The sequence below is a fragment of the Esox lucius genome, chromosome 10 (assembly GCF_011004845.1).
Source record: "Esox lucius isolate fEsoLuc1 chromosome 10, fEsoLuc1.pri, whole genome shotgun sequence".
Classification (NCBI taxonomy): Eukaryota; Metazoa; Chordata; class Actinopteri; order Esociformes; family Esocidae; genus Esox; species Esox lucius.
This window is the reverse complement of record NC_047578.1, coordinates 2,737,501-2,747,720: the sequence shown is the minus strand read 5'-3', so window position 1 is coordinate 2,747,720 and position 10,220 is coordinate 2,737,501.

The window sequence follows — 10,220 nt, the reverse complement described above, 5'->3', positions numbered from 1 at the left end:
TCTGGATGTCGTTTGGAACAGTTTATTCTTATTTTTATTTCTGTCTTATCTTACCACTGTTGTACAAAGCGTTACTACCTCTGCATGTGATTCTTGGGTGATTGAGGCGGAGAAAGAACTAGAAGCTTTTCATAGCCTGTCTCGCCTCAATATAATTTATATAACGTAAGAAAATCCCTCTGGGCTCTGATAAAGGTCTGGTCGGGTCGATCCACACTCCTTTCTCTTGTACGAGAACCCAACCATTCACTGATTTATGTATCTCTCTCTTTTTCTCTGTGTCCATCTCTGCTGTAGTCTGAAAAAGCTTACCAGAACCACCATCGCACAAACATTCTGATGCTGTCAGAAGAACGGATGGATGCCAATCTGACTGAATCCCCATCACATCAGCCTGTCTAGGCTGTTGGAGGATGTTTCATATCGTCTCTGCATCACTATGGACTTTACTGTTAATGTCAAGTTGACTGTGATGTGATTTCTTTTACAGTTTTTCCTGCACATTAACAGCTAAGAGAGTGGCATCAATATTTACTTTACAAGAATTTCCAGTAATTGTACCACTCCCATAAGCAGGTCCTCTATGTGACCTATCTTGGCAACACCAATAATCATTGTTTGACCCAAAAATCTAGCGATGACAAATGCAATCAGGCATCTTGGGTCTTGTATCCAAATAGTAATAAAATAAAACCGAACTAAAGAGCCATATGTTTATTTGGGGTGTATGTTGGGACCAAGAGCAGATAGGCTTTTTGATGGGAACACATAGATTTAACAGAACCGTGTGTGCATGTAATCTCATCAATGCACTGTGGAAGTAAAACACATCTTGATCAAGCTTCTGAACACGTCCCCTTATGTTCAGATGCACCCATTTACTCAGTCTGATATTTTTTCAATAGAATCGATCTGGGAAACAGTTGAGACTCGGCGAAAAAAGCCAGGGATGCCCACCAAGACAGTTGGAATGCAAACCTAAACCGGGGCTTTGGACTCATCCGCTGACTCTCGGACTCATCCACTTACATTCAGATTCATCCACTTTCTTTCAGATTCACCCACTCACATTCAGATTCATCCACTGATTCTCAGACTCATCCACTTACATTCAGATTCATCCACTGACATCTCATCCCAACACCTCCCTCTTCTCTCTATCCCTCCCTCTCCCTCTCCTCCCTAACACCTCCCTCTTCTCTCCATCCCACCCTCTCCCCGTTCCTCCCCTTGTCATCCCTCTCTCGTTTCCCACCAGCGGTTTAAGGGCATATTGACGACCCACAAATAACTCACTGTCTTCGTTTAAAATGTATTCATTTAGCAGACAGTAGCAATTTGGGTTTTGATTGTTCACCTCAGAGGCTCTGAGACTTAAACCACTGACCTTTCGGTTACTGACCCAATTGTGTGAACACCAGGCCACCAGCTGCCTCACTAGTTTTGTGTGCAAACAGCAGACAGTCTGGCAGTAATAATAGCATATGGCCTTATCAAAAACCACCCTAGCATGTGTGTGTGTGTGTGTGTGTGTGTGTTCTAATAGTGTTTCTGTGCTGATCTCGGATCAAGTCCCGCTCCGTCCAAAATGCAATCTTATTCATTATTAGATAAAAAGGCAAAAGGTAATCCATTCTCCTTTGTGATAATTTGGAACTGGTTTCTTGTCCCGCCTCACAAAGATCAGATGACTGTCTGTATAAAAATCAGGTGAAGTATGTTAACAAGAATGAAAGGAATGACGGTAATTTAACCAGAATGAAACAAGGTGAGGTATGCCTGTCGGTCTGTTTATTATTGTCTGGTCTGGCTGTCTGTCTATCTATCTGTCTGTGCGTGTGACTGTCTGTGTGTCGGTCTGTTTCTTAATGTCTGGTCTGTCTGTCTGTTTGTCGGTCTGTTTATTAGTGTCTGGTCTGACTGTCTGTCTATCTGTCTGTGCGTGTGGCTGTCTGTGTGTTGATCTGTTTCTTAATGTCTGGTCTGTCTGTCTATTTGTGGGTCTGTTTATTAGTGTCTGGTCTGACTGTCTGTCTATCTATCTGTCTGTGCGTGTGGCTGTCTGTGTGTCGATCTGTTTACTAGTGTCTGGTCTATCTTCCTCTGTGTGTCTGTCTGTTTATCGGTCTGTTTATTAGTGTCTGGTCTGTCTGTCTGTTTGTCGGTCTGTTTATTAGTGTCTGGTCTGTCTGTCTGTTTGTCTGTCAGTCTGTGTTATACGTGTTTGTGTGTGTGTTTCAGAGAGGCTGACAGCTACCCCCTACTTACACTGAATAATACCACAGTTACATACACGTCTGTTTAATCACAGAGACGGCTGTTTCATCACACACACGTCTGTATAATCACAGAGACGGCTGTTTCATCACACACGTCTGTATAATCACAGAGACGGCTGTTTCATCACACACGTCTGTATAATCACAGAGACGGCTGTTTCATCACACACGTCTGTTTAATCACTGAGACGGCTGTTTCATCACACACGTCTGTTTAATCACAGAGATGCCTGTTTCATCACACGTTTGCTTATTCACAGAGTCAGCTGTTTCACCACATATCTGTTTAATCACAGAGATGGCTGTTTCACCACATATCTGTTTAATCACAGAGATGGCTGTTTCACCACATATCTGTTTAATCACAGAGATGCCTGTTTCATCACACATTTTTGTAATTTTTTGCCATCTCACTGATTTTAGCTTTCTGAAACATCTATAAAATAGAATATAGATTTAAAGACATAAGTATACAGATCTATAAAATACAAATATAGATTTAAAGATATAAGTATACAGATCTATATAATAGAATATAGATTTAAAGATATGAGTATACAGATCTATAAAATAGAATATACATTTAAAGATATAAATATACAGATCTATAAAATAGAATATAGATTTAAAGATATAAGTATACAGATCTATACAATAGAATATAGATTTAAAGATATAAATATACAGCTCTATAAAATAGAATATAGATTTAAATATATAAATATACAGATCTATAAAATACAATACAGATTTAAAGATATAAGTATACAGATCTATAGCTGCAAGAGTGGGATCCACACACACTTGTTTTACTATACTTGTGAGAAATTTTCTGAACCAAAAAATGTAATCCTAAGTGTGAAAAAAGCTTTGTGTTTTTTAGAAGTATGGAACGGTAACATTTTCAAATCTTTCTTGATTTGCCATGTGTTACTTCTGATTCTCCCAGGTACAATGATACACATTCACCATCTGGTAAATTTGCGTAACTGTTGTAGTTTAAATAATTTGCTGTATCAAAGTTGGTCAACTTGCAAGTTTTTGGTTGGGAATGTAGTTTTCTGCTAATGAATCATCAATGTAGATAACAGGTCCTGTGGTATCTGGGAATAATCACTCTCCCTGCAGGAAGAAGACATTAATTTATTTGAAGGCTTCACTCAAAACCTAATTATAGGGTTTTGAACTTGTTCTTACCAATCATCCACTGATTGCGTCAATGTAATCTCAAGTCTTTTGTATTTACACATGTGGGTGTGTGTATATGTTTGTGTTTGTGTGTGTTGCGCCTTCTAACTCACCTGTTGGTAAAGACTGACAGAAAGTCATAAGTCAACCCCATTCGACCTTTCACCTTTATATGGCATTCTGGGTTCAAATCAATCCTTAGAAAGAAGGAAGTCAGCGCAGACAGACAACTTCCGACCCATTAGAGAGAGGGAGGGGGATAAAGAGGAAGAAGCAGAAGAGAGAGAGACAGAGGGGAAGAGAGAACGAAGAGAGAGAGACAGAGGGGAAGAGAGAAAGAAGAGAGAGAGACAGAGGGGAAGAGAGAAAGAAGAGAGAGGAGTCAGTGACAGGTACAGACTGAGAAGAGTTCAGCAGGAGTGTTCTTCCTCTTTGTTCCTCGGTCACATTTAAATAGTTGATACCCGGGGTGTGATTTCCCCCAGACCCCTATTTAACTAGTGTTGGGCCTGTCATGCTAAGCTATCTACTGTCTACTGTCCCTGGCGGTCTGCAGTCAGCCCTCAGAGAGAGAGAGAGACAGAGCCCCCTGGTGATGAGATTGAGTAACTAATAAATGTGGTGTTTTACAAAAACAACAAATGTATTTTTGAAGTGTCTCTGTCTCGAATCCAGGCAGAAAGTACCCTCCAGACCAGACTAGTACCCAGAGATGGGCAAAGATACATCAAAATGTATTTTAAAATAAGATACCAAGTACCTTAATTCTAAGTGTATCAAAATAAACTACTGTATTTTTGTATTTAAAAAAATAATAAAAATGCTTTTACAAGGGAGCATGAAATCACTTCGCAAACATTCCATCTATCAGTGTATTTGATCCATCCCTTCACCAGTACACTGACTCAGTTGATTCCATCTATCAGTCTATTTGATTCATCCCTTCACCAGAACACTGACTCAGTTGATTAAGTAGACAGTGTTTGATAGCAACAGCTTTTCTCTGCTTAACGAGTCATGTGATAAATATGACATATGCAACCAGTTAACAGATCAAGTATTCACATATCACTGTGATCACCCAGATGAAGATTCATTTTAATGTTAGTTAATTGTTTAATGTTTAACTAGCAGTTTGCTAATGACTCTAAGGTTGGTATGGTATCACAGGTATCAGAGGGTGGTATGGTGACTGGTCTGGTTTCAGAGGGTGGTATGGTGACTGGTCTGGTATCAGAGGGTGATATGGTGACTGGTCTGGTATCAGAGGGTGGTATGGTGACTGGTCTGGTTTCAAAGGGTGGTATGGTGACTGGTCTGGTATCAAAGGGTGGTATGGTGACTGGTCTGGTATCAGAGGGTGGTATGGTGACTGGTCTGGTATCAGAGGGTGGTATGGTGACTGGTCTGGTATCAGAGGGTGGTCTGGTGACTGGTCTGGTATCAGAGGGTGGTATGGTGACTGGTCTGGTATCAGAGGGTGGTATGGTGACTGGTCTGGTTTCAGAGGGTGGTATAGTGACTGGTCTGGTATCAGAGGGTGGTATGGTGACTGGTCTGGTATCAGAGGGTGGTCTGGTGACTGGTCTGGTATCAGAGGGTGGTATGGTGACTGGTCTGGTATCAGAGGGTGGTATGGTGACTGGTCTGGTATCAGAGGGTGGTATGGTGACTGGTCTGGTATCAGAGGGTGGTATGGTGACTGGTCTGGTTTCAGAGGGTGGTATGGTGACTGGTCTGGTATCAGAGGGTGATATGGTGACTGGTCTGGTATCAGAGGGTGGTATGGTGACTGGTCTGGTATCAGAGGGTGGTATGGTGACTGGTCTGGTATCAGAGGGTGGTATGGTGACTGGTCTGGTATCAGAGGGTGGTATGGTGACTGGTCTGGTATCAGAGGGTGATTGTAATTGTATCCTAATTTAGTTACTTGGTGTTTGGTAAGGAAGGGCCTGCTTTGCATCAGCAACACTGACTCAATGATGAACATGTCATTCCTAAGAAGACAACTGATGGCACCTTTATTCATAGCAACTAGTTTCAAAGAAATTAATAATTTGATTGTTAATCATAAATATAATAATAAATGATACGTCAGGCAGTCATTCATGCAATGGTACAGTATACAAAATCATCATCCTACTAAACAGCTAATTCAGTTCGGATACAATCTCATATCTTCGCGCACAACCAACGAAAACTAGTCTGAGAGTAGCAAGCTAACGTTCACTGTGAGGGCTGCAACTTGGGTCAAATAGTTAGCTAGAACATTACGTAAATTGGTAAACGAATTAACCTAGGCTACTCAAACAAACATCAAAACTCAATGGAAAGCTGGCAACCTACACATTTCTCACCTTGACCTTCTTCTTCGGGTATGGATTCATTTACTGTTCTGATCTCAAAGAGTCTGGGCAAATAACTGTGCAGGCACCAATCAGAGGAAGCATTTTTATAATGTCATCGTGTAAACCTCTCACAAAGTATTTTACAGTATTTTTAAATTAGAAATTACAAAACACTAAAGTATTTTGATACAAAATATGAAGCCCTATCAAAAACAAATTACAAAATACTATTTTGTATTTGAAATACGTATTTTAAACACATCAAAAATGCTGCCCATCCCTGCTAGTACCGTCTAGACCAGACTAGTACCCCCTAGACAATACTAGTACCCTCTAGGCTAGACTAGTCTCCTCTAGACCAGACTAGTATACTACACTAGTAGACTAGACCAGTATCTAGACCAGACAAGGAGAAAATCAAATTAGGCCCAAAATTACCACATTTTGATCTTGACTCTTTTAGTTCAGAAGAGGGTCACTTGGCCCATGACATGCCATAACTCACTGTCCTGGAAGACACTGTAACCAAGGAGAATGAACGCAGAATCAATTCCTGACAACATGTTGTTGACACAGGAAACCGATAGGCGAAATCTTTCAGTTGGAGGGTTTCCCATAAATCTGATCTAACTTGGGCCCAAATGACTGGTGCCAATTATGGGGACCTTGGCAGTCTTTCCCATTTGGATCACAACAAAATGATTGGCCAAGTCAGAGGCTCCAAAGGAATAGCATTGGACTTGGATCTACAACCGAATTTCCAGAGAAGTTGGGACGCTGAATAAAATGTAAATAAAAACAGAATGCAATGATGTGCAAATAGTTTAACCCCAGCCAGTAACATGATTGGGTATTAAAAGATAATTTGAGGGAGGTTGGGTCTGTCAGAAGTGAGGATGGGGAGGGGTTCACCACTCTGTGAAAGACTGCGGACAAATAGTGCAACAATTTATTTCAGCATAAATTTGCCAGATTTGGCATTACACAGCGGTTTAGATATTAATGGCTGTGTGTTGAGTTATTTTGAGGGGACCGCAAATTTACACTGTTATACAAGCTGTACACTCACTACTTTACATTGTAGCAAAGTATCATTTCTTCAGTGTACATTGTAGCAAAGTATCATTTCTTCAAATATTTGCAAAAACGTGAGGGGTGTACTCACTTTTGTTAGATACTGAAATTATAACAGGAAATTGTGAATGTCAAATGCAATTAAATTTTCCTTGTAGCCTATATTTATTTATTTCAAATGTCATGTGTTTCTTTGTTCTGTCCAATATGTATGCCTTTGTCCGGGCTGTCATTGAACGTGAGAATTGGTACTCTATTGACTATCATGGTTATCCGGCAACAAATAAGTGAACAAATACAAATTATCCAATACAAAGTTAATTGCCTTTTGATCTGAGAGTGCTGTAGAACAGTTCTCCTATCATAAGTGGGTTTTCTTTCTCTGAGGTGTACTCTGTGTTCTCCAGGCCAGCTGGCTGTGAAGGACACAGTACTCTCATGTCTCTTCCAGACATAACCTTTTGCGTTCTCTGGCTGGGAACAGCCAGGACTGTCAGGGTGGGAAAATAGCCATAACGAATCATTTCAGCAGCAGCTACTCTTCTTCCCCAAACAGGCAGTGGGTTAATTTAACTTGTCTAGCTAACTGATTACCCCAGCATTGCTTTGCTAGTATTCCTATGAGCAGAGAGACCAAGGTCTCTTGGTAGCTGCAGGGAAATACCGTCATTTTCTTCAGCTGGGTTTCTTTCCTGTGTATGTCAGAGACACTCTGGCCTCTCCATTGACTTCCTTTGTCATGCTTAACATGTCTTTTATATGACTTACCCAGCATTGACAACATCCTCACAATCTGCTGTTCTTGGCAACATATTCATTGAACCTGAAAGGAGAAAACAGCTCTTTCTGGCCATAAACATTTGTACAAAGGCTCATCCTTCACTCATCTCTACCCACATATCTGGCCTTTCCTCTGTCTTTCTCTCTCCCCTTTCTGCCATTCTCCCCTGAACGGCCGATCTTCTTTCATATTTAGTCTTGTGAGTGAAACAATGGTTAAACAATGGTACAAACTTTAACAATGGCAGTCATTTAAATCACTCCTCTGGTGAAATGCAGCTGAAGAGACTGAGTACCCATTCACACCCTTCACAAAAGCGTTTTACACGCTCTATACCTCTCTCTCTCTCTCTCTCTCTCTCACCCTCTCTCTCTCTCTCTCTCTCTCTCTCTCTCTCTCTCTCTCACCCTCTCTCTCTCCCTCCTGACCTCACTGTCTCTATTTCTCTATTTGTCACTTCCTTTCTCAATTCAGTTCAGTTAAATCTGGAGGGCTTTATTGGAACAGGTAACAATTGTTTACAGCACCAAAGCATGTGGACGATAAAAATGAATCTAACAACTATCAAAAGTAAAAGCCAAAAATACACCAAACAAATCTGAAAGTGTCTATTTGTCAACGCAATTCTTGAATTGGTGTTTGTGTGTGTTACTGCTTGAATTGGTGTTTGTGTGTGTTACTGCTTGAGTTTGTGTTTGTGTGTGTTACTGCTTGAATTGGTGTTTGTGTGTGTTACTGCTTGAATTGGTGTTTGTGTGTGTTACTGCTTGAATTCAAGTCATTCAGATACTCTTTTCTATTGACATCCAACCCAACAAACACCATGAAAAATCATACCTACATCCCAGATGGTGTCAGTGACTGAAATAAGAGCAGCATCCTTGCTTTGGGGGTGCTGTGTGGGGACACTACTGCTATTGTAATGCTACTACAAAAGAGGCGGGGGGAGGATGGGGGGACTGTGGAGGGGAGGAGCCTAGGGGCTAATGGGTAATCAGGGTGAGGCATAAAAGCCCTCTAACAAAAGAAACAAATATAGATTAAGATTATTTCTATTTCAGCAATATATTAATAATTTTCCCATGCCAATAAATCCCCTTTGAATGTATGTGATTTGGGGAATAATGTTAAAGAGAGAGAAAGAGTGAGAGATGGGTGTCCTACTACAGTCAAAGAGAAGTAAAGCTGGGGGGGCTAACACTTGATGGAGGATCTACAGGAGGACTGTTCCCCAGAGAGAGGCTCTAATGCTTTGCTGTGATTCCTCCTGCGTAAGGCCCCTCCCTTCAGCCCCTGGAGGGTGATCACCATGTGTCAGCACTGAGCACTGGTCACTGATGGATTATCCACACACATATGCACGGGTCAGAGAGACAGATGCTCATTGAAACGTAAATAATTTACAGCTAATCACTTGATGATACTGCAGAAGTGGATGGAGGGAGGGAGAGGAGAGGAGAGGAGAGGAGAGGGGAGGAGAGGAGAGGAGAGGAGAGGAGAGGAGAGGAGAGGAGAGGAGAGGAGAGGAGAGGAGAGGAGAGGAGAGGAGAGGGGAGGGGAGGGGAGGGGAGGAGAGGAGAGGAGGGAGGGAGAAGACAAGAGAATAGGAAAGAGGAGAAAACGGAGTGAAGAGGTGTCCTGGTTCAGCTGGTAGAGAGCCTAGGACTTTCAATGGACATTTGTAGCTTCCATTACCAGAGGAACCAGCGCGTCTATGGGCTGTAATTTACATTCTCACCAAGTCACTCTGAGAACATCTGCTGAGTGACCACAATGTGGATGAGATGGAGGAGGAGAGGGAATCAGGAGGAGAGGGGAATCAGGAGGAAGGGGAATCTGGAGGAGAGGGAATCAGGAGGAGAGGGAATCTGGAGGAGAGGGAATCAGGAGGAGAGGGAATCAGGAGGAGAGGGCTGAAAGGGGACTGAAGGCGGTACAGTGTTTCAACACACAGCGTGAATCTCCTAAGAACATCCGACCACTGTGATCAGACCACTGTGATCAGACCACTGTGATCACAGGGAGACAAGGAGGAGACCGTAAAAGTTGCTTGAAAGGAGACAGGATTAACTATTCAGCTTCACCATATGCTAGCATATGGTTGGAAAGCTGACAAATACACAACCACACACACACACACACAAACACACACTCACAGGGTCTGTAAATCCATGTGTTCTCTAGAGTAGGTAGTCACTTATCAGGTCATCAGGCTGGGTGTATTTCTCCATGCTGATGCATCTGTCACAGCTCAATAGGAGGGAGGCTGAAAGCAATGGGCAGAGTCAGCAACTGTCTGTCTGTCTGTGTGTGTGTGTATTTGTGTGTGTGTGTGTGTGTGTGTAGGTATGAAAACTGTTTGGCGTTTTTGTTGTTGTATCAGTAACTTCCCCGATTTATTTGCAGTAATGAGTTGTATACTGTGGATTATGACATAAAGGTCAGTGAAATGCCTTTAATGTGGTTTTCCAGCACACTGTTATATTGTTTTTTCTCATTTGAACAGTAAATAACTGTACATGCCATGTGACAGTATTGATGCATTTGGTG